Below are 21412 nucleotides of genomic sequence, written 5' to 3'. Positions count from 1 at the left end.
AGCCCCTCTTCCCTCTAAGCCCCCGTGGTCCTGGCAGCAGCAGCAGGAGGTGGGCACCGGCACAAAGACCATCTGGAAGGGCTTCTCCGACCGACGGGGAGCTCCATCCTCTCACGAGAGAAGCAGCTTTCATAGGATGCTTATGGGGTTTTTGCAAAATGAAGCGGCATCACCCTGCATGCCCCAGTATTTGGATAAAGCCTCACATTTCACCTCTTGCCGTTTTAAAAGCTGTGAGGGGACCTTCCAGCTGAGACCCCTCTTTGACTCTCAGTTTATGCTGCAAAGCGTTTACGCGAGGCTAACATTAAGCATGTGTTCCCATTAAGTATCCGCATAAACGCTTGGCTGAATGGGGGCCAACATGCCAGAACATCACCCATTTGGTTTGGGCACATGGGCAGGGATTTTATGTTATTGAAGTCCTGCCAATTAAATCAGGTCACTCCAATCTCTCCTCTTCTGCCTCTCTGGCTCTCTCGCCTGTGCGCGCGTCTGTTCTCCGTCCCTGCGGTCCAGCCCACCGCCCCAGGCAAATGCTCTGGGAACGAGCCAGACCCCCAGCTCAGCTCACTGAGCGTGAAATGGGGATTCAATGGCCACTGTCACTTCCCCGGGGGGCGTGTGGCATCCGCAGGGCTCTGACAGCCGCTGGATGGAGATGGGGAAAGCATTTCTGGGGAGAGACGGCTGGAAAGCAAACAAAAGCTGGGGCTGCTCTGCTGCACCCGCCCCAAAGCCTGCCTTTGTCAGAGCCAGGGCTGTGCCTGGCTCTGAGACACTTCTCCCTGTGTCACACTGGGGTGCGAAGGGGGATGGGGTCTCTGTCCCTCACCTCTTAAGATGGGTGACAGGCATCTGGGACCCCAGACCTCTCCGTTTGAGACACAGCAAAGCAGAAGGCAGCTTTTCCCCAATGTTTTTCAAGGTTAAGAGTTTCTGAGCATCCCCTTCCAGAGGAGATGAGCTACTGGCAGCGTGTCGTGCCTGGGGACTCAGCCAGAGCCAGAGGGGCAGGGGAAGGTGCTGCAAAACCCCATGGGTGTCACCCTGGGCACACCGGGATGGGGTAGGTGGCCCCAAGGACCACATCCAGACAGATCTTTCCAAACGCAAACAAAAGCCCTTTGGGTGCTGGCGGACAGGAGGGGATTTGGGCCACAAGTCCACCCTATCGAATCTCCTGCTTCCCTCCTAATGTGGGGCCATGTGGGAGAACCGCCCGCCCCCGGGCTGGGTGACCCCAGTGTCCCAGCCTGTGGGGAGGGGACCCCGGTGCTGCAGCGGGCTCCGCTGCAGCGGGAGCAGGATGTGGAGCAGCCAGCACAGCCTTTGCAGGAGCTTTTTCTCTCCGGTCCTGGGGAGCATCACCCCAAGGGGCTGGGGGTGCCGGGGCTGCCCCCCCGGCCGCTCGCCAGAGCCGCAGGAGTTAAGCGAGCAGCCGGCAGGAGCTGATTCAGGTGGGTGGCACGTCCGTGGCGACAAGACTGGAGTGAGGAGGAGGAGGAGGAGGAGGAGGAGGAGGAGGAGGACTGGGAAAGGGAGGGGAGAAAAGAGGAGGAGGGGGGAGCCTTTGCAGGCAGCGGGGAGCGGCGAGCGTGCGAGGGAAGGATGATGGTCTCTCCCCGCTGCCTCCAGACCGGGCGCTGAGGGCAAGCGTGGGGGCAGCCTGGCAGGGGGGTGGCCTGCTGTCCCTGTCCCCCCATCCCCAAAGGGACAAGGACGGACCCCCCAGCTTTGGCTGGTCCAACGCAACCCCGGCCCTTTGTCTGCCGGCAGGGGCTCTGCCCGAGCCAGATGTGCGGGCAGCTGTGGCGGGGAACGGGCAGGCGGATGACAGCGACGCTGGGAGACAGGAGGAGAGTCCAAGGGTAAGTTGGGCTCCAGCCCCATTAACTGTATTGTCTGTCGGTTGTGACTTTTGGGGGGGCTTATGTGCCTGGGGGCTCTGCAACACAGTGCCGGCTGCTCGGCAGTTTGTTTGTTTGGGGTTGGGTTTTTTTCCCCTTCCTTCCAGAGCTTTGCTTTCGCTGGTCTCTGGCACGGAGGATAAATGGAGTATTTGAAAATAAAAGCAAAAAAAGCAGGTGAAAATAGGAAAGGCTCACAGCATCGGCGCCTCGACGGTGCGTGGTCCAGGAGCGGGCAAGGGGTGCGTGAGGCAGCCGAGGGAAAAGAGGTTTCCCTTGGCACTGATGGAGGGAGCTGGATTCCCAGTGCTGGAAATTCCTCTGGGATGGAGTCGGTCGTCACCCAGGCACCGAGGGGAACGTGGGGTGACCGTGGCCAACCCCGTGGCGATGCGCGGGGGTTGATGCTGCTGAGACTGAAATCCAGCCTTGCCCAGGGACGCTGGCAGGATGCGATCCAGCCGGGAGCAGCGCTTCCAACGCCTTAACCCCTCTGTGCCTGAGCTCCGCAGAAAACGTTAAAGCAGTGAAGTTAGGCGTAGAAAAGAAGCCGTGCCGAATAAACCAGCCTGGTCCTTTGCTCTCCCTCCCTCCTTCCCAACCCTCCTTCACCTGCTGGTGCCACCCAAAGGAGACAACAGGCTGCCCCGGGGGTGGCAGGCAAAAGGTGATGGCAAAGCAGACCGAGGGAGCAGCCACCCTGGGTCCATGATGTCATTTTAATGATTTCTGTGCTGGTTTTGCGTTTGCCTCAATCCTTCCTAACTCTATGCATGCATCTCCCCGACGCAGCTACACAGGACATGCCCCCACCCGCAGTCTCCGTGCTTGTACCCCCGTGCAAAGCATCCGTCCCCTCCCGCAGCGTGGGATGCGTGGCCGTGCCCTGCCAGCCTGGGGAGCGATGGGGACCCAGGCTCCCGGGGGTCTGTGTAAAGGGAGGGACCTGCCGCAGGGACCCCAGCACCTGCCTGCGCTGACCCGGTCTGGGAAGGGTGCTCGGGGTGGGGAGGGACCCCAATGGCTCCGTGTGTGGCTGAGGCATAGGCTGTCCTCGCCTCTCCCCGATGCTCAGGCAGGCGCCGGACCCTCCCAACCTCCTCCTGCTCCCTGCCGGAGCCTGAAAAAAAAGGGATTGGAGAGATCTCAGCAATGCCCTTCTCTCCCATGGGGGAGGAGGGGGTGAAGCCCTGTGCTCCCCAGGGCTTGTCCCAGCCTGACAGTGGGACCCCGGAGGGGAGGAGGGGATGCTCCAGGCTGGGCACTGTGGGGTGGGAAAAGGACCCTGGGAGTAGTGTTCCCAGGGAGGCTTTTGCTGGAAGTTGCAGGTAGGTGCTGCCATCACCTCTGGCCATGAGAATCTGGTTCCTCAAGCCATGATCTACCAGGGCTGAGGGCTCAGAAGCTACGCAGGGATGCTGCCTGTCACCCCCTGCTGTGCCGGTGCTGAGCCAGGACCCAGCCCCTGCTGTTGCTTTGAGGATGAGCAGCCCTGATCCCGCAGCCCGGACGCAGGCATTGCTCACAGGAAGGCTGGGAAGGGAACATCTCGTTTCCGTCTCTCAAAGCCTGAGCGCGGTGCGGCCGCGGGATGACGGGATGTGGCTGGGTGCAAGTTTCCCGGAGCGCTGATTGCTCCCTGCCATGGGGCTTCTCCTCTCGGGGGTGTCCATCGGTCCTGGGGCTCACGCCTGGGACATGGGGCACCATCATCCGGCTCCCGTCCTGGCTCCCCGGGGCAGAGGACACTGGTCCTGCTGGCCCAGCATCTGTGCTGGGGACACAGCTGTTCCTGGTGCTCCCGCCTCTCCTTTCCCTGACATCTGAGCGCTGCCACCCCAGCACCCTGGGTCCTCTCTGTGGGCAGGGGGGGCTGCTTTGGCACCCAGTTGGCATTGGCATCAGTGGCTGTGCAGGGCAGGGCTGAGGGCCAAATCTGGGGACGAGTCTCTGCTCCTCAGCCATTTCAAACCCCTTCCTTTGGGTGGGATCTTTTTTTTTTTATCTTCTGCAACGTAAAACAAAGAGCTCGGTATCAGCTGCCGGGGCTGAACTGTGCCAACACCCATCGCAGAGCCTGGAAAATCCCTCAGGCGCAGGGGAAGGGGGTGGTGAGTTAGGCAGGACCCCAACCAAACCCATCCCACCTCCCTCGGGATGTCGGAGCATCAGGAAAGCACTGGATATTAAGCTGCATAATTGACTCCCCCGGAGGGGCCGGGGCAGCCCCTCTGCTCAGCGCTTCAAAGGAGATGCGGCGGAGGCTGCGATTCCCAACGCGGAGCCGAGCTTCTGCTGCTCCAACCAGACGCGGCTCCTCCTGCCTCCAAGTGCCATGCCGGCTCACGGCAGCAGAGGGTTTGTCCCCACTCCTCGCTGTAGCTGATCACTGCCATTTAGGGATGTGATCCTAAATTTCCCGGCTAGGACAGGGATGGAGGATGCTAGGAAGGTCCAGAGCTAGGTCCCAGGTGGGCGTCTGAAAGGTTGGGAACTTCACCACGCTACCAGCACCGCTCCAAATGCAGGGAAGTCCTAAAAAACAGGGCTTTCTCCCTGTCTTTATAACCAGCAGACGATGTATCTCCTAAATCACCTTCAGGGCAGACCCTGGTCACTACTGCCTCTTCCCTTCTGTCCTAAAAGCCATCCATGGGATGGATAGCATTCCAGCTGGCACGTGGCTGATTTCCTAAAGAGCAGAATTGCCAGCCCGGGGCCCGTGGGATCCCCTCCTCTCACACAGAAACTCGCCACCACCTTCCCTTCTTCCTCTTGCATCCTTTTAGCCAGGAAACACACCGAGGGGCTGTTTCGCTGCCTTCTGCCGAAGGTGAGGTGCGATAGTGGCTCTTCCTCTGCTCAGCACGCGTGGGAGGTACCCGTGGCTTTGGTTCTCCTCCTGGAAACGAAATTGTTGTTCCTGGAGTGGGGGGGAAATGCCCTCTCCTGTGCTTTCCACCGAGAGCTGCAGCTCTGCTCGGGGAAAGCCAGGAGCAGGAGAATTAGGGCTGCTGCCGAGCGCAGAGCGCTGTCTGCTGCTCGCTGGGAGCGCGCCAGGAAAAACAGTAAAATTAGACGAGTTTAAAACTTCTCCTTAAGAAGTCTCTGCGGAGAAGGCTCTGCACTGGGACGTTGGGTTTGAGTTTAGGGTTTGGTCGTTGATGCTCTTGGGTCGTGAGCTCCTCGTGGAGCCCAGGGCATCCCCTCGTTGCCCTCCTGTGCCTGCCCACGGCCGTGCCCTGGACTCCGGCACACCGGTCCCCACGCGCGTCCCTCCCGGCATCCCTCCCGCGCTGGAACTGGGCAGCCGCCGAAATGCCCGACACTGTTCCAGGACATCAGCCAGCTCATAGGTGGTGAAATATATGTGCAGGTTTAGCCGTTGTTGATGGCAGAGAGCATTTTGTGATAAGTATATTTATAGCAGGTTTTTGTAAAAGGCTGTTCCAATGGGTGGGTTTTAGGGAGGCGATAAATGGGCGAGAAAATCGCTCCGGTTGGAGCTCGGAGCAGGGGGATGGCGGCCCCAGCACCTTTTGCCTTCCCCCCTGGTGGTGGCGAGTGCCTGGGGCTCCTCGATGTGGAAAATGGGGTCCCCCAAATGACACCATCCCTGTCGGGGAGGGATGGGGCACCCCCATCCCCCCCAAAACGACTGGAGTCCTCGCAGTGGGTGCTCCCCGGGAAGTGTTTGCAAACACGCTGCAGAGCAGGAATTATGTGCCGGCTCTGTTTGGCGTGTAATTCTGAATAACAAATAAATATGGGAAAATTGGGATCCGTTCCCAGACAATTCACAAAGGGCTTAATTGGGACTTAAGTGGTGCCTAAGTCTTGTGCTGGCTCTCGGCACTGGGGTGCTTTTCACCCAGACAGGGAAAAGAGACAAACTTAGTCAATAAATTACTTGTGATAAATTATTCACCAACTCTGCTCAGAATTAATGCCAGCTTCCCCCTCCAGCAGCTTATAAATGCTCTGATATCTCCTGACCCTATCCAGGCTCCAGAGCAACCCATCGGCTTTAAAAGCCCATCCCAGGCGCTATTATAAAACCATATTTTGTGGCGTTTATAACCAGACATAAAAAAAAAAATCACTCCGAGATTAAACTTGGCGTGCGAGGTCGGAGCGTGACCGGCTTTGTCCTTCCTGTTGACCAACGCAGAGTTCTGTTTTCAGGTTCAAGCTGAAAAAATTGGTTTTTTGCATGAAGACAGGCCGCTGTGCTTCTGTGAGACTTAATAACGCTTGCTTTGAATTTAAAAGCCTTCATCAGCGAGGAATTTGTAAACAGTATAAAAGGAGGGGGTTGCATTTTAACCAGCTTTTCCCAAAGGCAGAGATGAGCTGACTCCAGGTTTCGGGGGAAGAAAGCATCTTTGCCCCAGAGCCCAGGGAAGCTTCTCTGCTCTGTCCTGTGTCCCATCAGGACCGTACGGATAGAGATCAACAGCCTGGAAAAATAGAGGGGAAAAAAAACCAAAACCACAAGCATCTGGTTACCTGAAAAGGAAAAAAATGTTGGTTTTTTTTTCCTATTTGTGAAACGTCAGAAAATGAACGACTTCGGTTTGTGCTGGAATAAGCATTGCAATTGGGTGTCTGACACTCCTTCGGAGTGTGATTATTAAATTGAATTCAGTGCTTTGGTTGTTCAAACCACTGTTTGGCAACGCGCAATCAAAGCCGCGCGCTTGACTTCAAAAGCCCATTTGGACTTTGGACACGTTGGCCCAAAAAAGGGTCTGCGGCGCTTGATCCCAATTTGCAAATTGCTGCAGTTGATCGGGAGCTGCTGTTTGGTTTTTTTTTTTTTCCCCCAGCACAAGGCCTTTATTTCCATGGAAAATTCTGCCGAGTCCTATTTCTGAGTCACTTTTCCTAACTCCTACGTGCTGCCACCGCTGCTCAAAGCCGGGCAGGTTGTCCCAAAGATGGGGCTCAGCGATGCTCCGACCCTCCGGCAGCAAAACGCGGCTCATGCAGTCGGTGGGTCCTCTAGTTCCTCGACACGCAGCAGGATTCGTCCCTGCATCCGGAGCGTTTTTAAGGACCAAGGAGCAGGGCCGGGGCTGGCTCCGCCGTGATGCTGCTGGGTCTGGGGGCTGCCCCAACCCCCCGTCCGTTGCCTGCGTCCGAGTCCCGCTCCGTGCTGAAATCGCCCCTTCTTTCCTTTTTGTGAAGATAGCCATTGTTAAATAAGACAAAAGGCATTTCAGTGACACTCTCCAGCTAGCTTTATGGCTTTTTTAATATTTTGTTGACTCCCTCTTCGCTGCTTAAACCTTCCTGGCAAGCCGCAGACGTACCCCTTTGGCCCCCTTTCCTTGGCCATGCTTGTTCCCCCCCGTGGCTTGGCATGTTTTTTTCCCCTGTTTTGCTCAGGTTTTAAGGGAAGTTAAATGAAGGGGGCTGTTTACATCTGAAAGCCATCGCTTACCGTGCCGACGTCTCTGCGCTGGCAGCGGCAGGACTGCTGCAGCTCTGCAGCGCGGTGGCCGCAGGGAGCCGGGGGGCTTCACCGGGCAGCCCCGACGTTGCATTTTGCTCGGGGTTTCTGTTTTTAAGGGGCTGGAAGGAAGCGGGGACGGAGGGAAGAGAGGAGCAGGCTGCCAAAGTTGTCGTTCTCCTAGGAAATTGCGGGTGCGCTCGGAAGAGTAAAGGGCGATGCACCACGGCATCCCGCTCAGCCCGGGGGGGGCGGACCCCAGCCCCACTCCGATAGGTCTGCTGTGGGGCAGAGGTGGGTGCCAGCTCCATCCTCCCTGCGCAGGGCTTGGTGCCATCTTGTTTTTCCCGGTGTCCTTGGTGCAGACAGTCTCCTTGGGCAGCGCCTGTAAATAATTGAGTTGCAGAGACGAGTGGGTTTAAAAACCATGGCGGGGGGGGGACGTTTGCAGCCAGAGGCAACGGGGGGGGGGGCGTTGATGTGGCTCCTGGCTCCGCAGGGCTGAATCCTTCCTTCGCATTGACTGCGGGGGGGGGGGGAGTCAGGGGGTCACCCCACTGTGCTGGGGACCCTTTGTCCCCCTCCTGCCCTCGGGGCTGCCTGCAACCAGGCATTGCCCCCCACGTGCCCCCTGCGGGATCGCCCCGCGGCGCAGCGCCCTGATCCCCGCGGCAGCTCGGGATGACTAAGAGGTGATGAGCCACTCACGGAAACTCGGAAGAGATCTCATTCTGTGAATAAATCGAGGGGGAAAAAAAAAAACAAAAAACAAAAACCCAAACGAAAAAAGATTCCTTGGGGGGGAAACGATGTTTGTGAATTAAAGACAAAGTGGGTGACATTTCCGCCAGCCCTGTGCAGCTGCGGCGCGGGGAGGGGGGGGACGCACGTGGGGCTGTAATTCCCGGAGACGATGGGAGAAGTGGCAACTTCTCACGCTCTGCCCGCGCTGGGCGGACGGGCACCGGGCGGTGCGGTGGAGCCTCGTTCCATCGGGTGACAGCCAGCCCTCGGCTCGGCGCGACCCAGGGCAGGAACAAAGTTTCCCTGTTGCATGGCGGCCCTGGAAACTGGGGGCTTTGCAATTAGCACGAGAGGGATGAGCGAAGGAGCAGCTGGGATGCACCTTTGATCCTTAACGCTCGTCCTTCCCGCAGCCCCTCCAGGAGAAGTGACTTCAGGGTCACTTCTCGGCTCAAAGCCTCCGGCTCCAGCCCAGCATCCTCCAAACTCAGCAATGCCAGTGGCCCGGTTGTCCCGGCTCATCGCAGGCTCCTACGGGCTAATTCCCTCTCTGCTAGCAATACCCTTCTCCCCTCCTCCGCCCCCAGGCTCCCAGCAGTCAGATCGATGATTTAAAATAAACTGGGAATGCATTTTGCCAAGAATAAGCACAGTTCCTCACCCCTGAAGGCTTCTTCCATCCCCTTCAGTTTGGGGAGGGACTTTTATCAGCCTCCCAATGCCCCGCGATTTGGCCATGGGCAGGGACCAGCACGTGGGGGGGGGGGGGCGGGACACGGACCTTGGTACAGAAAAGGTGGAGATTTGAGGGCTGGGTGTGGGTTCCTCCCCAGCGGGTGGGTGCAGGGGGGGACGTGCAGCCCCCATGGCTCATAATGGCAGAGTCAGCCCCATGGTTGGCAAAGGACTGAGTGGTCCCCATCCCATTAGAAAGCATCTTGGGGGTCTCTGCTGGCGACAAAGCCCTGCTGCTCCCCATGGAGGGACTCAGCACCCCCAAAGCCCGTCAGGGCGATGCTGGTGAAGCTGCCCCCGCCTTGCCGAGCCCTCCCCGGTGGCGGTGGCTTCTCAGGGCACGGCACAGGGCTTTGGCTCCATCCCCACCTGGAGCTGCTCCGCGCCTGAGGAGGGGGTGAAGCAGCCCCACGGCTGTGCCTGCCAGTTGCTATGGCAACCGTACATTTTTCTTATGATTCCTAATGACTTATTGGCATTTGCACCAATCTACGGCTTTTTTGGCTGCCGGAGGTTGACTCGTCTCCCCTCAGTCTCTAAGAGCAGGCGCATCCCGTGCGGTGCCGGAGCCCAGGTTGGGCTGGGGGGGCTGCCCCGGTGCTGCCCCCCACACCGGGCGCAGCATCCTCGGTGCTTCCCAGGGAGACAGGAGCCAGTGGCCAGCACTTTGCAAGAGGCAGGTGCTAAATCACGGCTTGTTTTTCCCCCAGTGAGGCTGAGAGAAGGTTTGGAGGACCACGGGGTTTGGAGAGGAATGGCTCTCACCAGGCAGGAGCCAGACGGAGTGGAAAGCAACAGCCCCGGGAGAAGGAAGAGGGGTCCCAGACTGTGCAGACCCCCAAACTGATGCAGGGTTTGATGGGGTCCAAGATGTGACTTCAGTGTCTTGTTTCCACCCATGCTGGTAGGACGCCTGAGCTTTTCCTTGGTGAAATTCAGCACAGAGAGAAAATCAAATGCACTCTTTTTAAAATCTGTGCTTAATACCAAAAGTAATGCCTCACCCAGATTTATTCGGATGGATTAGATACTTCTTAGCTGCTCATGAGCATCACCCAGCAGCTCGCGAGGCTGGAGCAATGCTCCAGGCAGGGCTGCCCGGCTCCCTCGGGCTGAAAGCAAGGGCTTGGACCCGGGCATGGCCAGGGCTGGCTTTGCAAGCGTTGGGAGGCTTTTTCAGAGATTCGGAGAGTCTTTTTGCCCTCACCTGGGGGCCATTTTCTGGCTGCCGAACCTGTGCTTGGGCCCTGCGAGCAGTGCGGGGTTCTCAGCAGGTGAGTGTGTGGCACTCAGCTTTTCTGCCTGGTTCCTTCAGAGGCACAAACCATCAAGTCTTGGGTTTTTCACTGCTCTGTTTGTTCTACATGGGAAACAGCGTGGGGGGCAAGCAGAGACCAAGGGGACAAAGTCACCAGCATGGCCAGGAACAGCTTCACCTCCAACCCTTTAATGTCACTGATGTGCTCTTTCTGGCTGTCACGTCCTAAGAAGCTGCTGAAACATCGGGTTTGCAATTACTGGCTGAAAAGTTTAACCCTGAAATGTTCAACCCTCGGATAAAACCATGGGAATACCTGGGGGATTTTAGGGTCAGTGACAAGCTGCTGCAGCGCAGGGGCAGGGGATTGTTCCCCTCGTTTGACGGGTCCTCACCAGTCCGGATCTGCTCTTGTCCTTGCTTTTTTATTGCTGGAGCTTCCCTCCTCTTTGCTCTGTCCTGCAACCTTTGAGCCCAGGTGTTGAATGCAAGGGGGGCCGCTGCTGGCGCGGGAAGGGAGAGCCAAGATCCCTCTCGCTGCTGGCTGAGCCTCTGCCACCTCCATGCACCAGTAGGTTTGGTAGGACCTCATGTCCCCAGGGCATCTGCAGGGGCAATAGAGCAGCAGCTCATCGGGATGTGGTCTGTGGTGGGAATCATAGAATCATAGAATCTTCATGGTTGGAAAGGACCTTTGAGATCATCGAGTCCAACCATACATACACAAAAAAAAACCAAAAACCAAACAACCCCCCCCCCAAAAAATAAACGCCTACAATCTCTGCCACTAGTGCATGCCCTGAAGTGCCAAATCTAGATGTTTCTTAAATACCTCTAGGGATGGTGACTCAACCCCCTCCCTGGGCAGGCTGTTCCAGTGCCTGGCCACTCTTTCAGTAAAGTAATTCTTCCTAATCTCTAATCTGAACCTCCCCTGCCGCAGCTTCAGCCCATTTCCTCTGGTCCTGTCATTATTCCCCTGGAAGAAGAGGCCAACAGCCACCTCTCTGCACCCTCCTTTCAGGGAGCTGTAGAGGGCAATGAGGTCTCCCCTCAGCCTCCTCTTCTCCAAGCTGAACATGCCCAGCTCCCCCGGCCTCTCCTCATATGCCCTGGTCTCCAGAGCCCTCACCAGCCTGGTCGCTCTCCTCTGGACACGCTCCAGCGCCTCAATGTCCCTCTTGTACAGAGAAGCAGCGGGGGAGTCCAGGCCTCCAAAGGGCAGGCTCAGCCCTCCCTCCAAGAGCATCCCGCATCCCTGCAGACGCTGCTGAGATGCTCTTTTGTGTCACTCCATGGGGTCATCAAGCCCTCAGGAGGTGCTTTGTAACTCCAGCCCTTTATCGCAGCCACGCGGCCCAAGGAGGCCAGAATGTGCCAGCAAGATAAGAGGGAGAGACTTCCCCGTAATTAGAAATTAGCCTGATTTCACGGCACTTACATGCAGCCGCGTTGCCCGTCCTGACCTTTCTTCTGCTGAAGATCAAAGGGAGCGGGGCTGGGCTGCAGCCGTGGCTGCTCTCGCCCCACTTTGCGTGTGTGATGTGACCCCATTCCGCTGCCCGGCCACCGATGCCGGAGTCCCCTGCCCGTCACACAGCCCGTTTGCTGGCCCTGAACCCTGCCTGTGTCCCTGCCCGTCCCCTTCCCCAGCCAGCCACCACGGTGGCCAGCAACCCGGTGAGCTCCTGGCTCCATTCACCCCTGGAAGAGCAGTTCGATCCATGAATGAAGAGGCAAATAAGCTGGAGATGGTAAGGGACCAGCTGAGCCCCCAGTACAACGAGGGCTGAGCGAGGTCCCCCGTCCCCTGCCCCTCGCCTCTTCTCTTGGCACCGTCTGCTCAGCGTTCCCCGCCTGCAGCAAGGCTGCTTCGCTGGAGAAATATTGTTTCCAACAACAGACTCCTCTAGAGAAATAACAGGAGAGATCCCATCACGGTTTAGATTTTAATTACGCTCAGGGATTCTTTCCTTTTTTTAAGCTTTGTTTAATAACCTCTTCCTCCCCACCCGCCCCTCCCCTGCCAAAGAAAGTTTAAAGAGCCTCGATTTATCCCTCTGAAGGGACCGACATCAGAACACTGCGCTGGCAGAATGTTTCTTCCTAAAATATCCCCAGGGGGACAGGCAGCAGCAGCCTGTCGATACTTTATTCCAGTGACCTGTTTTTTTTGGTCCAACAGATGGACACAGACGTGCCCTCCCCAACTGACATCCCGGGTCTCTGTCCCCTCCGGAGCCTGTAGCTCAGATTGGCTTCGTGGCCAGTTCGTGGAGAGCCACGTGGGTAGCAGAGCTCAACAGCCTTTGACATTGCCCGGAGCATCCCCTCTCCAAAGGATGCTGCCCTTGGCCTTGGTGCGGGTAGAGGAAGGGGGGAGGTTTGGGGGGGCTGCTCTGCAAATGAGCCAACCTTAATGGGCACCCCCCCGGCCCCCGGGCTGTGCCGAGGGGGATCGATCGCTCCTGTTGGCGTGCTGATCTGCTGGGGAAGGTCACTCGGGCTGATGCAGCGCCGGCAGCGCCTGCAGTCGTGCTGCCAGGACAGCGGGTACCTTGGCCATCGGTCTGATGGTTTTAGGGCCCGAGATGCCCCTGGGCTGGACTGGGGACCAAGCTTTTGTGCTGGGTGGGATGGGGACTGGGTCCAAGCAGCCAAGAGCAACACAGAGAGATGGACGCTTTCCTCTGGGCTTCAACATCTCCGGAGAGGAAGGTTCAAACAGCCTCTGCCTGCCCGCTGCAGCTCTGGGCATGCTACTTGTTTATTTGATTAGAGAGATGAAGAAATAAATGAAAGAGATATGAGCATCCCTCTTCACTCCCGGCTCCTACGCAGCACTGGCTTGATTTTTCAAAAGGACTCAGTGTCCAGAGCTTCAGAGCTGTCTGCATCATTCAGATGGGCGCGTGGGAGATGAGCCCTTTGAAAATCTTGTCCCAAATGGTTAACGGGGAGCCGTTCTTCCCCGCCGGCTGGCGGCCTTTCCTCCCACCCTAACGATCTGTGGGGTCTTTCCCTGGATCTGCAACGTACAAGGGAGGGAAACGGTATGTCGCGGACATACATATCATAATTTCCTGGCGTGCACCTGTCTCTCCAGCACACAAACTGCTGCGAGGCACAAACACGCACTTGTGCGGATTATGAGCTACCACTGCTGTCGTGTCGTCGCAGCTCAACAGGCGCCTACCGCCACGGGAGCCATCACATCCCAGCGCCCGGCTGCTGGCAGCCCCTGGCAGCCACCCCGCTCCTCGCTCCCTGCCGACAGCCTCCCCGGGGCTGCGGGAGACCGTTGTGTCTCAGAGCTGCGGGGGGGGTGGAAAAAGGACCCCCCTCCCCTACATGGCTCGCAGGGACCCAGCGCGGAGCCTCCCTGCAGGGAGAGGAGCTGCAGACTGTGGGAGATGCTTTAGACTCGAATTGCCGGGGTGTCACTGAGCCGCCAGCCTGCCTCGCTGCTGAGAGAGTGCGGTGGCAGCATGGCGGGGGGCGGGGGGGAGGAAATCAGGCTGAGCTCTCCCTCACAGCTAATTAGCAGCCTGGAGAGACGAGAAGGGAAAAGGTCCCTCCGCCAGGGCACTGCCTGATGGAGAGGGGTGGCTTCCCATGGGAGAGCCCCAGTCTGCATCCCCCTGGACGCGGGGCTGATGCGAGCCCGGGCTCCGCAGCCCCCGGCAGAGCCGGCTCCCACGCAGCCAGCGTCGTGGCCGGGGAGCCTGCCAGAAACCCAGGAGGTGGGAGAGCCGGAGCGAAGGCAGGAGCTGGAGGTCTCCGTTTCCGCTGAAATCTGGCACCTTCCCCCTCTCTGGCAGCCCCGTTAGAAGCTATAATTATATCCGAGCGCTCGCAACACCCTTTCCCGAGCACCCTGGGGATAAAAATCAAGGAGGATGCTCTGAAGGGGGAGGCTTGATTGATGGGAGCTGGGCTTGACGCTCCGCGCTCAGCGCCGGATGGGTGAGGGAGCAGCGGTGATGAGCCCCAGCGCGAAGGGAGCTCCCCCCCCGGCTGGGTGGGCTGGGAGGGGGGTCTGCAGGCAAGTCTCCTTGAGGGGGGAGGAAGATGGGCGCTCCCATTGTGGAGGTGGCAGGTCCCAGCCCTGCCATCCCATACAGCACGGGGTGCTCCGCTCCGCTCCAGGCGCTAATGCTGGAGGAGCGAGGGGCTTTGGGGGTCTGCAGGCCCCGCCGGCGCTCTGCTGGAGACCCCCTGCAGGCCGTCATCCCCGGGGCTGGCAGGAGAGCAGGAGACATCGCGGGCAGGAGCTCCTCTTCTTCGGCAGGGTTCAAAGCCAACCCACCTGGGACTGCGAACAATTAATTTTCCCAATCTGCACAACGATCAGCTTCTGAGGAGAACAATTAGCCGGTCACAAATTGTAATTGTCATCTCACTTCTGATTTTAATTTGGCCTAATGAAGGCTAAGTGATTCCGTCTCGCTCCTCCTCCCCTGGCCCCACGGCCCTTCGGCATCCCCGGCTGCAGCGGGGGCCACCGGGGGAGGCAGCGCCCGGCCCGCAGCCACGGTGGCCCTCGCCAGGACGGAGAGTGCTGGGAGCGGCTGGGGAAAACCATTAATCCCCATTGCGAGCTGCTTGTTTTCAGATATCATGGCCAATAAAAGTTTTATTTAAGGGAATTGGCTGCCTGTGTCCATGCATTCTGGTTTGTCACAGCCTGTTAGCCTCTCACGCTTGCCCTTTGAAGCCAGGGCTGTCATTTAATCTTCATCTACAATAATGCACTGATTTCCCCCCCTCCCCGCCTTTCTGATTTTAACTGGCTGCTGCTTCTATGTCTCTGTCTGCACCCTGCTCCCCTCGCCCCATCCCCACCTCCCCGGCACGTTATCATCAGCAACACCTTTTGGATCTAGCTGTTTTCTAATGAATTCACGGTCCTGCTGAATTGCCTTTCACTTTAACACTTAATTTAGATTGAAGAAGGTGGTTGCTGGGTCTCGAATACCAAGTCACTCCGTGCCGTAGCTTTGGCTGGAAGCTGCGTGATGCCCGGTGGGGTCGGGATGAGCAGAGCCGTCTGAGTTTGGTGAACTTTGTGGCAACACCTCGCCGCTTTCTGAGCCTGGCAGCCTCCTTTCTCCTCCCTCCTCAGCCTGAAGCAGCCACATGAGCTGTCATGGGGATATGGCAGCCCGAGGCGCTGGAGCTGGGGCTGTTGGTTGACGACCGGCTGACTATGAGCCAACAGTGTGCCCAGGTGGCCAAGAAGGCCAACAGCATCCTGGCCTGTGTCAGCAATAGTGTGGCCAGCAGGACCAGGGAAGTGATGGCCCCCCTGTACTGGGCACTGGTGAGGTCCTACCTCGAGTTCTGTGTCCAGTTTTGGGTCCCTTGCTACAAGAAAGACATTGAGGGGCTGGAGCGGCTCCGGAGAAAGGCAACTGAGCTGATGAGGGGTCTGGAGAACAAGGAAAACGGTCTGGAGAACTTGTGAGGAGCAGCTGATGGAGCTGGGGATGTTCAGCCTGGAGAAAAGGCGGCTGTGGGGAGACCTTCTCGCTCTCTATGAATCCCTGACAGGAGGCTGGAGACAGCTGGGGGTTGGTCTCTTCTCCCAAGGAACAGGTGGTAGGACAAGAGGAAATGGCCTCAAGTTGCGCCAGGGGAGGTTTAGACTGGATATTAGGAAACATTTCTTCACAGAAAGGGTTATCAAGCATTGGAACAGGCTGCCCAGGGCAGTGAAATCACCATCTCTGGAGGTATTTAAAAGACAAGTAGACATGGCGCTGAGGGACACGAGTTAGTGGTGAACTTGGCAGCGTTGGGTTGGACTCGATGATCTGAAAGATCCCTTCAAACCTAGACAACTCTATGATTCTGCGATTCTCTGCTCTGTTCGCACATCACATCACCCACCTCCGAGAAGTCCGACCTCGCCCCCCTCCCGTTCTGCAACTTCTGCGCATCCTCTAACGCAGGGCAAAGCGACAGCAGGACGCTGCCGAGCCAGCGAGCAGGCACTTTGCCACCCGCTTTCCCTCCTCCCCAGCCCCGAGCGCCGTAATTTTAACCCGACCACTAAGGAAAGGGCTCCTTCGTCCTGCGAGAGAGACCGAGCCTCTTCTGGGGTGAAGCATTGCAGCTCTTTAATAGCACCAATTAAAACTGCAGAGGGAATGAGGCGTTGGCAGGCAGTAATCACCCGGACTGGAATATGGCTTGAGCCTGAGCTTTAATAGCTTTGCTTTAAAGGGAAAACATATTTTCTGTGACCCTTGGATGAACAGAAACCTGGTTTCAGAGCTTCTCCGAAGCCTGCGAGGTTGAGTCTCAGCGTGCCCTCCAGCCCCACGCTGGGACGCGGCCGCCCGCTGTGCCCCATTAAAAGCAGCAGGCAACGAGTCGTGAGAAGGGGCAGGGCGAAGGGAAGAGGAGAAATAGGTATATCAGCAAGACGAAGATCAAATGGCAGCTACATAAGCTGATCTCGCAGGGAAAAATGTCATCTCCAGGTCGGGGCAGGGGTTGCATCGAACTCGGGAGAAGAAGGGGTATTAATTGAAAGGCCTGTATAATGCATCCCTCGCTTGAACAGGAGCGTGGGAGTCGCGCTGTGCAGCGGGGTCTTCAAATGCTAGTCGCTGAAACTGGCTTCTTGATTTCTGTTTCATCCCAGTCCTACACACCCCTTACACTGAGCCGCGAGACTGTTGTAACACCTAGAGAGGGTCCTGACCCGCCACTAGTGACCTTCCTTCCTCCTTTCCGAAAAGTGTCATGAACCTAAAGAAAAAAAAATTACCGAATTCATAGGTGAAAATGAATCTCCTCTACTCCAAGGTTTTCTAATTTCAAGGAAAAAAAAACCTCAAAACATGGCAAGTTGAAATAGAAGTTTTACTGTTTATAGGTGGTAATAGCAAAACTTCAGTTTTGGCGAGTGGTTAAGTTCTTTAAGGTGAAATGTTTTTCGAGGCCGGTTAAAGTAAGTGAAATCCTTCCCTGCTCACCCCCTTTCTGCAGCCCAACGTGCCGCCGGCAGCAGCATCCCGCGGGCACCCTGGGCGCCTCGTGGGCTCGCAGGGCAGCCTGGCAGACCCTGCCCGCCATCGCCATGGGCTCAATGTGCCTCCCCGTTTTTTTGTGCTGCCTGGGGAGGATCCGGGGGCGATTCTGCCCCAGCCGTGCCCCCGACTCCCTCCACAGCCCTCGCCCGGAGTTACGATTAACGTGCCCCGCAGACATCTGGGGCTCAGTGACGGCTGATTCGGTTAGCTGTTAGTGCAACTGAGGTCAAAGCTCATCTTGTCTGAAGCTAAAAACAATTAAAATCACTCCTGGAAAGCCCTAAGCACGCACCTGGCTGCCTGCAGCCCAGCGTCCCTCCTCACCCGCTCAGCCCCCAGCATCCAGCAGGATCCAGCCTCTTTGCATGCCTGGTCGGACCAGCCCAGAGTCAGGGACCACCAGGTTTCCCCTAAGCTGGCCAAAGCAGCCTTGCAGCGATGCCCACCCAGCCCTGCCGCAGCCATCTCGGCGTCACCATCGCGGCTGCCACTGTCACCGGGATGGTGACAGTTGCTGGAGCCTCCAGCTGGGGTTGGCAGCAATCACATAATGATGGGGCCTCGTCAGGGCCAGGAGGACCCCGTTAGAGCATCCTATTTAATTGGGCACGGGATGCTGAGTGGTGCTGCTTTGCTGGGGGGGTTGGGGACGCAGAGGTTGGACTCGGTGCTCGTTAACCCCTGATCTTAAGGGGCTCATCACAGCTATTTCACAGCCAGCGGGAGGATCTCGGTGATGTGCAATCTGCCTTTCCTGTGCTATTCCTAGAGCACTTCCTTGCCGTGGTTTGATTTCCGAGGGGCTTAGGGATGCCAATCTGCACCCTGCGCACCTTTGGAGAAGCCTGCCCCAAAATTTGGCCCCTCGATGGTGTGTTTGAGCTTTTCTTTCTTCCCCCTGCCATGGCTGGTGTAAATACCCTGGAGGCGGCTGCAGAGGAGGCACTGGAAAGGTAAAGTCCTGTAGTTTGTTCTGCATTATGTAGAAGAAAAACTTAGCATGTCACTGCCACTGTAGGTTTCTGCTTGAAAATGGCTCTTGAATTTCTCTTTGCTCTTAATACGCATACACACACACCCACATGCCGACATCCCACGTCAGGTTCATCTTTTTTTTCCAGTCCTTTCAAACCTGCAACGACACATCTGAAAGTTCCCCCCAAACCAGCCCCTCTCCCTCCTCCTGCACCACGAATGGATGAAGATCTGCTCAGAGCTCAGTCACGCGGAGAGTAGCTTCGGTGGTTTTTTTGAAAACCATATTTTGTCGGTTCCTCCGAAGACAAGTCGATGGTGGGCTGTCTCTCTGCCCCGATGTGATTCCCTGCCCGCCTCATGGGTGCTCTGGCTGCAGCAGCACCCATCCGGGGGAGGCACCCATCATCTGCATACGTGTTCCTGGGGGTCCTGCAGCCACAATCCTGCTGGCTGCAAGGGGAAGGGGCTGGCTGGGAGCGGGCTTGCAGCCCTGCACCGTGCTAGCCACCTCTGGCATGGGGGATGCTGCATACCCATTCTCTCCGTGCCGGGGCTGGGAGCTGCCCCATCGCCTGCGGGAAGGCTCTCCCCATGGCAAGGCGCCGCATCCAGCCCTGCCAGGGCTTCATTGGCTCCCAGCCACCAGGGCCAGGGTGATATTGGGATCATAGAATGGCCTGGGCTGGAAGGGACCTTTCAGGTCATCGAGTCCAACCATTAACCAAACTCTGACAAAAACCATCACTAAACCGTATCTCTAAGCGCTGTGTCTACCCGTCTTTTAAATTCCTCCAGGGATGGTGCCACAACCACTTCCCTGGGCAGCCTCTTCCAATGCTTAATAACCTGTTCCAATGGTTAATAACCTGTTCCAAAGCTTAATATTGCTGCCTGCAGTGTGACACAGCCCTGGGTTTTCAAGAAGGACTCCATATCCTTTGCAAATTTTCCTTTCCAGAAGAGAAATAATAGAGGGACTCTGTATCTTCTGCAAATTTCCCTCTCCAGAAGAGAAATAATACACTGCGATATTACTTTATTTAAGTAATTCGAGTGGATGCACAGTGCCTGGAGGAAAAGGCAAGGAGACACAGCAATACGCTCCCCAAAGGCTCTGCCTGTGTGTTGCCCCTCTGCTGCCAGCTCTGCCCCGGGAGCTGCTCCAGCGCGGCAGCGGCGGCACAGACCCGGGCACAGACCCGGGCACAGACCGCACCGGTCTGATGTATAATATCTGCATGGAGATCTCCAGCGTTAATCACAGAATGACGGGGTCAGAAGGGCCCTCTGGAGATCATCCCCTCCAGCCCCCTGCCAGAGCAGGGTCACCCACAGCAGGTGGCACAGGAACGCGTCCAGGCGGGGTTGGGATGTCTCCAGAGACGGAGACTCCCCCACCTCTCTGGGCAGCCTGTGCCAGGGCTCTGCCACCCTCACAGCAAAGAAGTTCCTCCTCGTGTTGAGATGGAACTTCCCACGGTCAAGTTTGTGCCCGTTACGCCTTGTCCTGTCCCTGGGCACCACTGAGAAGAGCCTGGCCCCATCCTCCTGACACCCCCCCTTGAAGTATTTATAAGCGTTGATAAGATCCCCCCTCAGTTGTCTTTTTTCCAGACTGAAAGGACCCAAATCCCTCAGCCTTTCTTCATTAGAGAGATGTTCTAGTCCCCTCAGCATCTTCGTAGCCCTAAGTGGCAACGCGGTGTTCCAGTGGACAACACCATGCCTTGAGCATCGGAGACGCTGCAACCGGTTGTCCCACGGATGCGCGTCGGGATGCTGAGCAGCTCTGACACCCCGATGGAGCCGGCTGTGATCAGTGCTGCTGCCTGGTGAGCTTAAACACCCACTGAAGCCTTCCCGGGCCGCATATTTTCACAAAACTCGTAGCTGCCTCCTTATCTTTGAAATTGGAGAGTTTAAAAGCCATTTGAAGGAAAGGACACGGGCGCGCGTGCCCCCGTGCGCTGGCTGCCTGACCCCCCTCCATTAGCAAGTTGGGCAGCGGCCGGGGCGGCCGCATCCTGCCCCGCTGAGTGGACCAGGGCGCTGGGGCCGCCCATCCCTCCGCACCCTGGCTGTGGGTCGGGTCTGGAAGGGACGTTTGGGCTGTAGCCGCAGCCTCAGCAAAGTCTCCGTGCGCGTCCCTCCCAACCCACCGATGCTCTACACCAAATCGTCCTGCTGCCAAGCTGGGAACCCTTAAATAGGTGGGACAGAGGCGGCAAATGTTTTCCATTTCTCTTCCTGTTCCTATCTGGGTTTTTTATTATTATTATTATTTTATTTTAGCTCCCCTTTGAGTGACAACTCTATCAAAACAGCTCATTTGGAAATGTCAGGTCCATTCTTGATAAGTCATCAGTCATCGTGATTGGTGCTGACAGACGCCCTGCAACAGTGCTGTGGTATCTAATATACTGAGCTGCAGTCTTTTGTAATATCACATTATTTTATTTATTCAGCATGGCATGAAATCTCTCCTTTAGGAAAGGAAAAGCCGGGGGGGGTGGGGGTGGGATTAACCCTTCTAGTGATGCTTCCATTTCTGGATACTCCGCATGGCGAGTAGCAGAAATCAGACTCTAACGTAGCATTTGGGTAGTTTAAAGCTCCTACTGTCACCGGAGCTGAAGCAAGATCCTGGATCGTAATCCGCTTTTGGTAGGACTGTCCCAATGAGAGCTGACACTGGATTTCATGGGTGTCCAACGTGGGTGCAGCCCCTCAGGGTGCACAGCACCCATCTACCCCCCGCCCGTTGGGAGGATGAGGACACACTGTTCCAGTGATGCCGTTTGCTCCATCAGGGCGATGTCGGGAGTTGCTGCATCCCACCGGGCTTGTGGCCGTACCTGCTGCCCGCCAGTGGGACAGCCACGGGCCTTATCCCCTCGGCCAGCAGCGAGCATCCCGGGCGGCAAGCCACCCGCTGGCCCCTCCTCTGTGCTTGAAATATATGGCAGGAGTGGGGGCAGTGATTTAAGCTCCCCCTTGGCCTCCCCTTGTATTTATGAGGTGCTCGGCTGCATGAAAAATACGGCTCCTTGGCATCCTGCCTCCTCTCGCTCTCGGGGGAGCGGCCGCAGCACCACGCTGGTCCCTTCCCCAGGCCTGGGGGTGACTTTGGGGAGCTTCAGCCTACCCGGTTCTGCCCCCCAGCCCCACGGTGCTGCCCTCCAAAGCAGCCTTTCAGCCTCGTGGCGCTGCCGGAGGGCAGAGTCCGGCCGTGGTCCCGGGGGTGGTCCCGGGGGTGTCCCCCAGGAGGAGGATGGCAAAGCTGGGCTGG

The 21412-nt window shown here is 57.4% G+C and overlaps 1 protein-coding gene across 3 annotated transcripts in view; it reads left to right on the top strand.

Moving 5' to 3' along the window:
• Nucleotides 1–919: 919 nt before the first annotated feature.
• The window catches only part of LRRN2 (leucine rich repeat neuronal 2), a 40128-nt gene continuing 19635 nt past the window's right edge, over nt 920–21412 (top strand). The window contains exons 1-2 of one of the 3 annotated variants that reach the window (XM_074564386.1): nt 920–1460; nt 1780–1871. The gene's annotated coding sequence lies outside the window, so the exon portion shown is untranslated. Of the gene's footprint in view, nt 1461–1779; nt 1872–19737; nt 19956–21412 lie in introns of those variants that run through there. The other 2 variants (XM_074564387.1, XM_074564388.1) reach the window with 2 other exon arrangements.

Source organism: Larus michahellis, chromosome 21, assembly GCF_964199755.1.
Source record: "Larus michahellis chromosome 21, bLarMic1.1, whole genome shotgun sequence".
In the NCBI taxonomy this organism is placed as follows: Eukaryota; Metazoa; Chordata; class Aves; order Charadriiformes; family Laridae; genus Larus; species Larus michahellis.
Note: the sequence above shows the minus strand (reverse complement) of the source record. Positions and strands in the feature narration are given on the sequence as shown.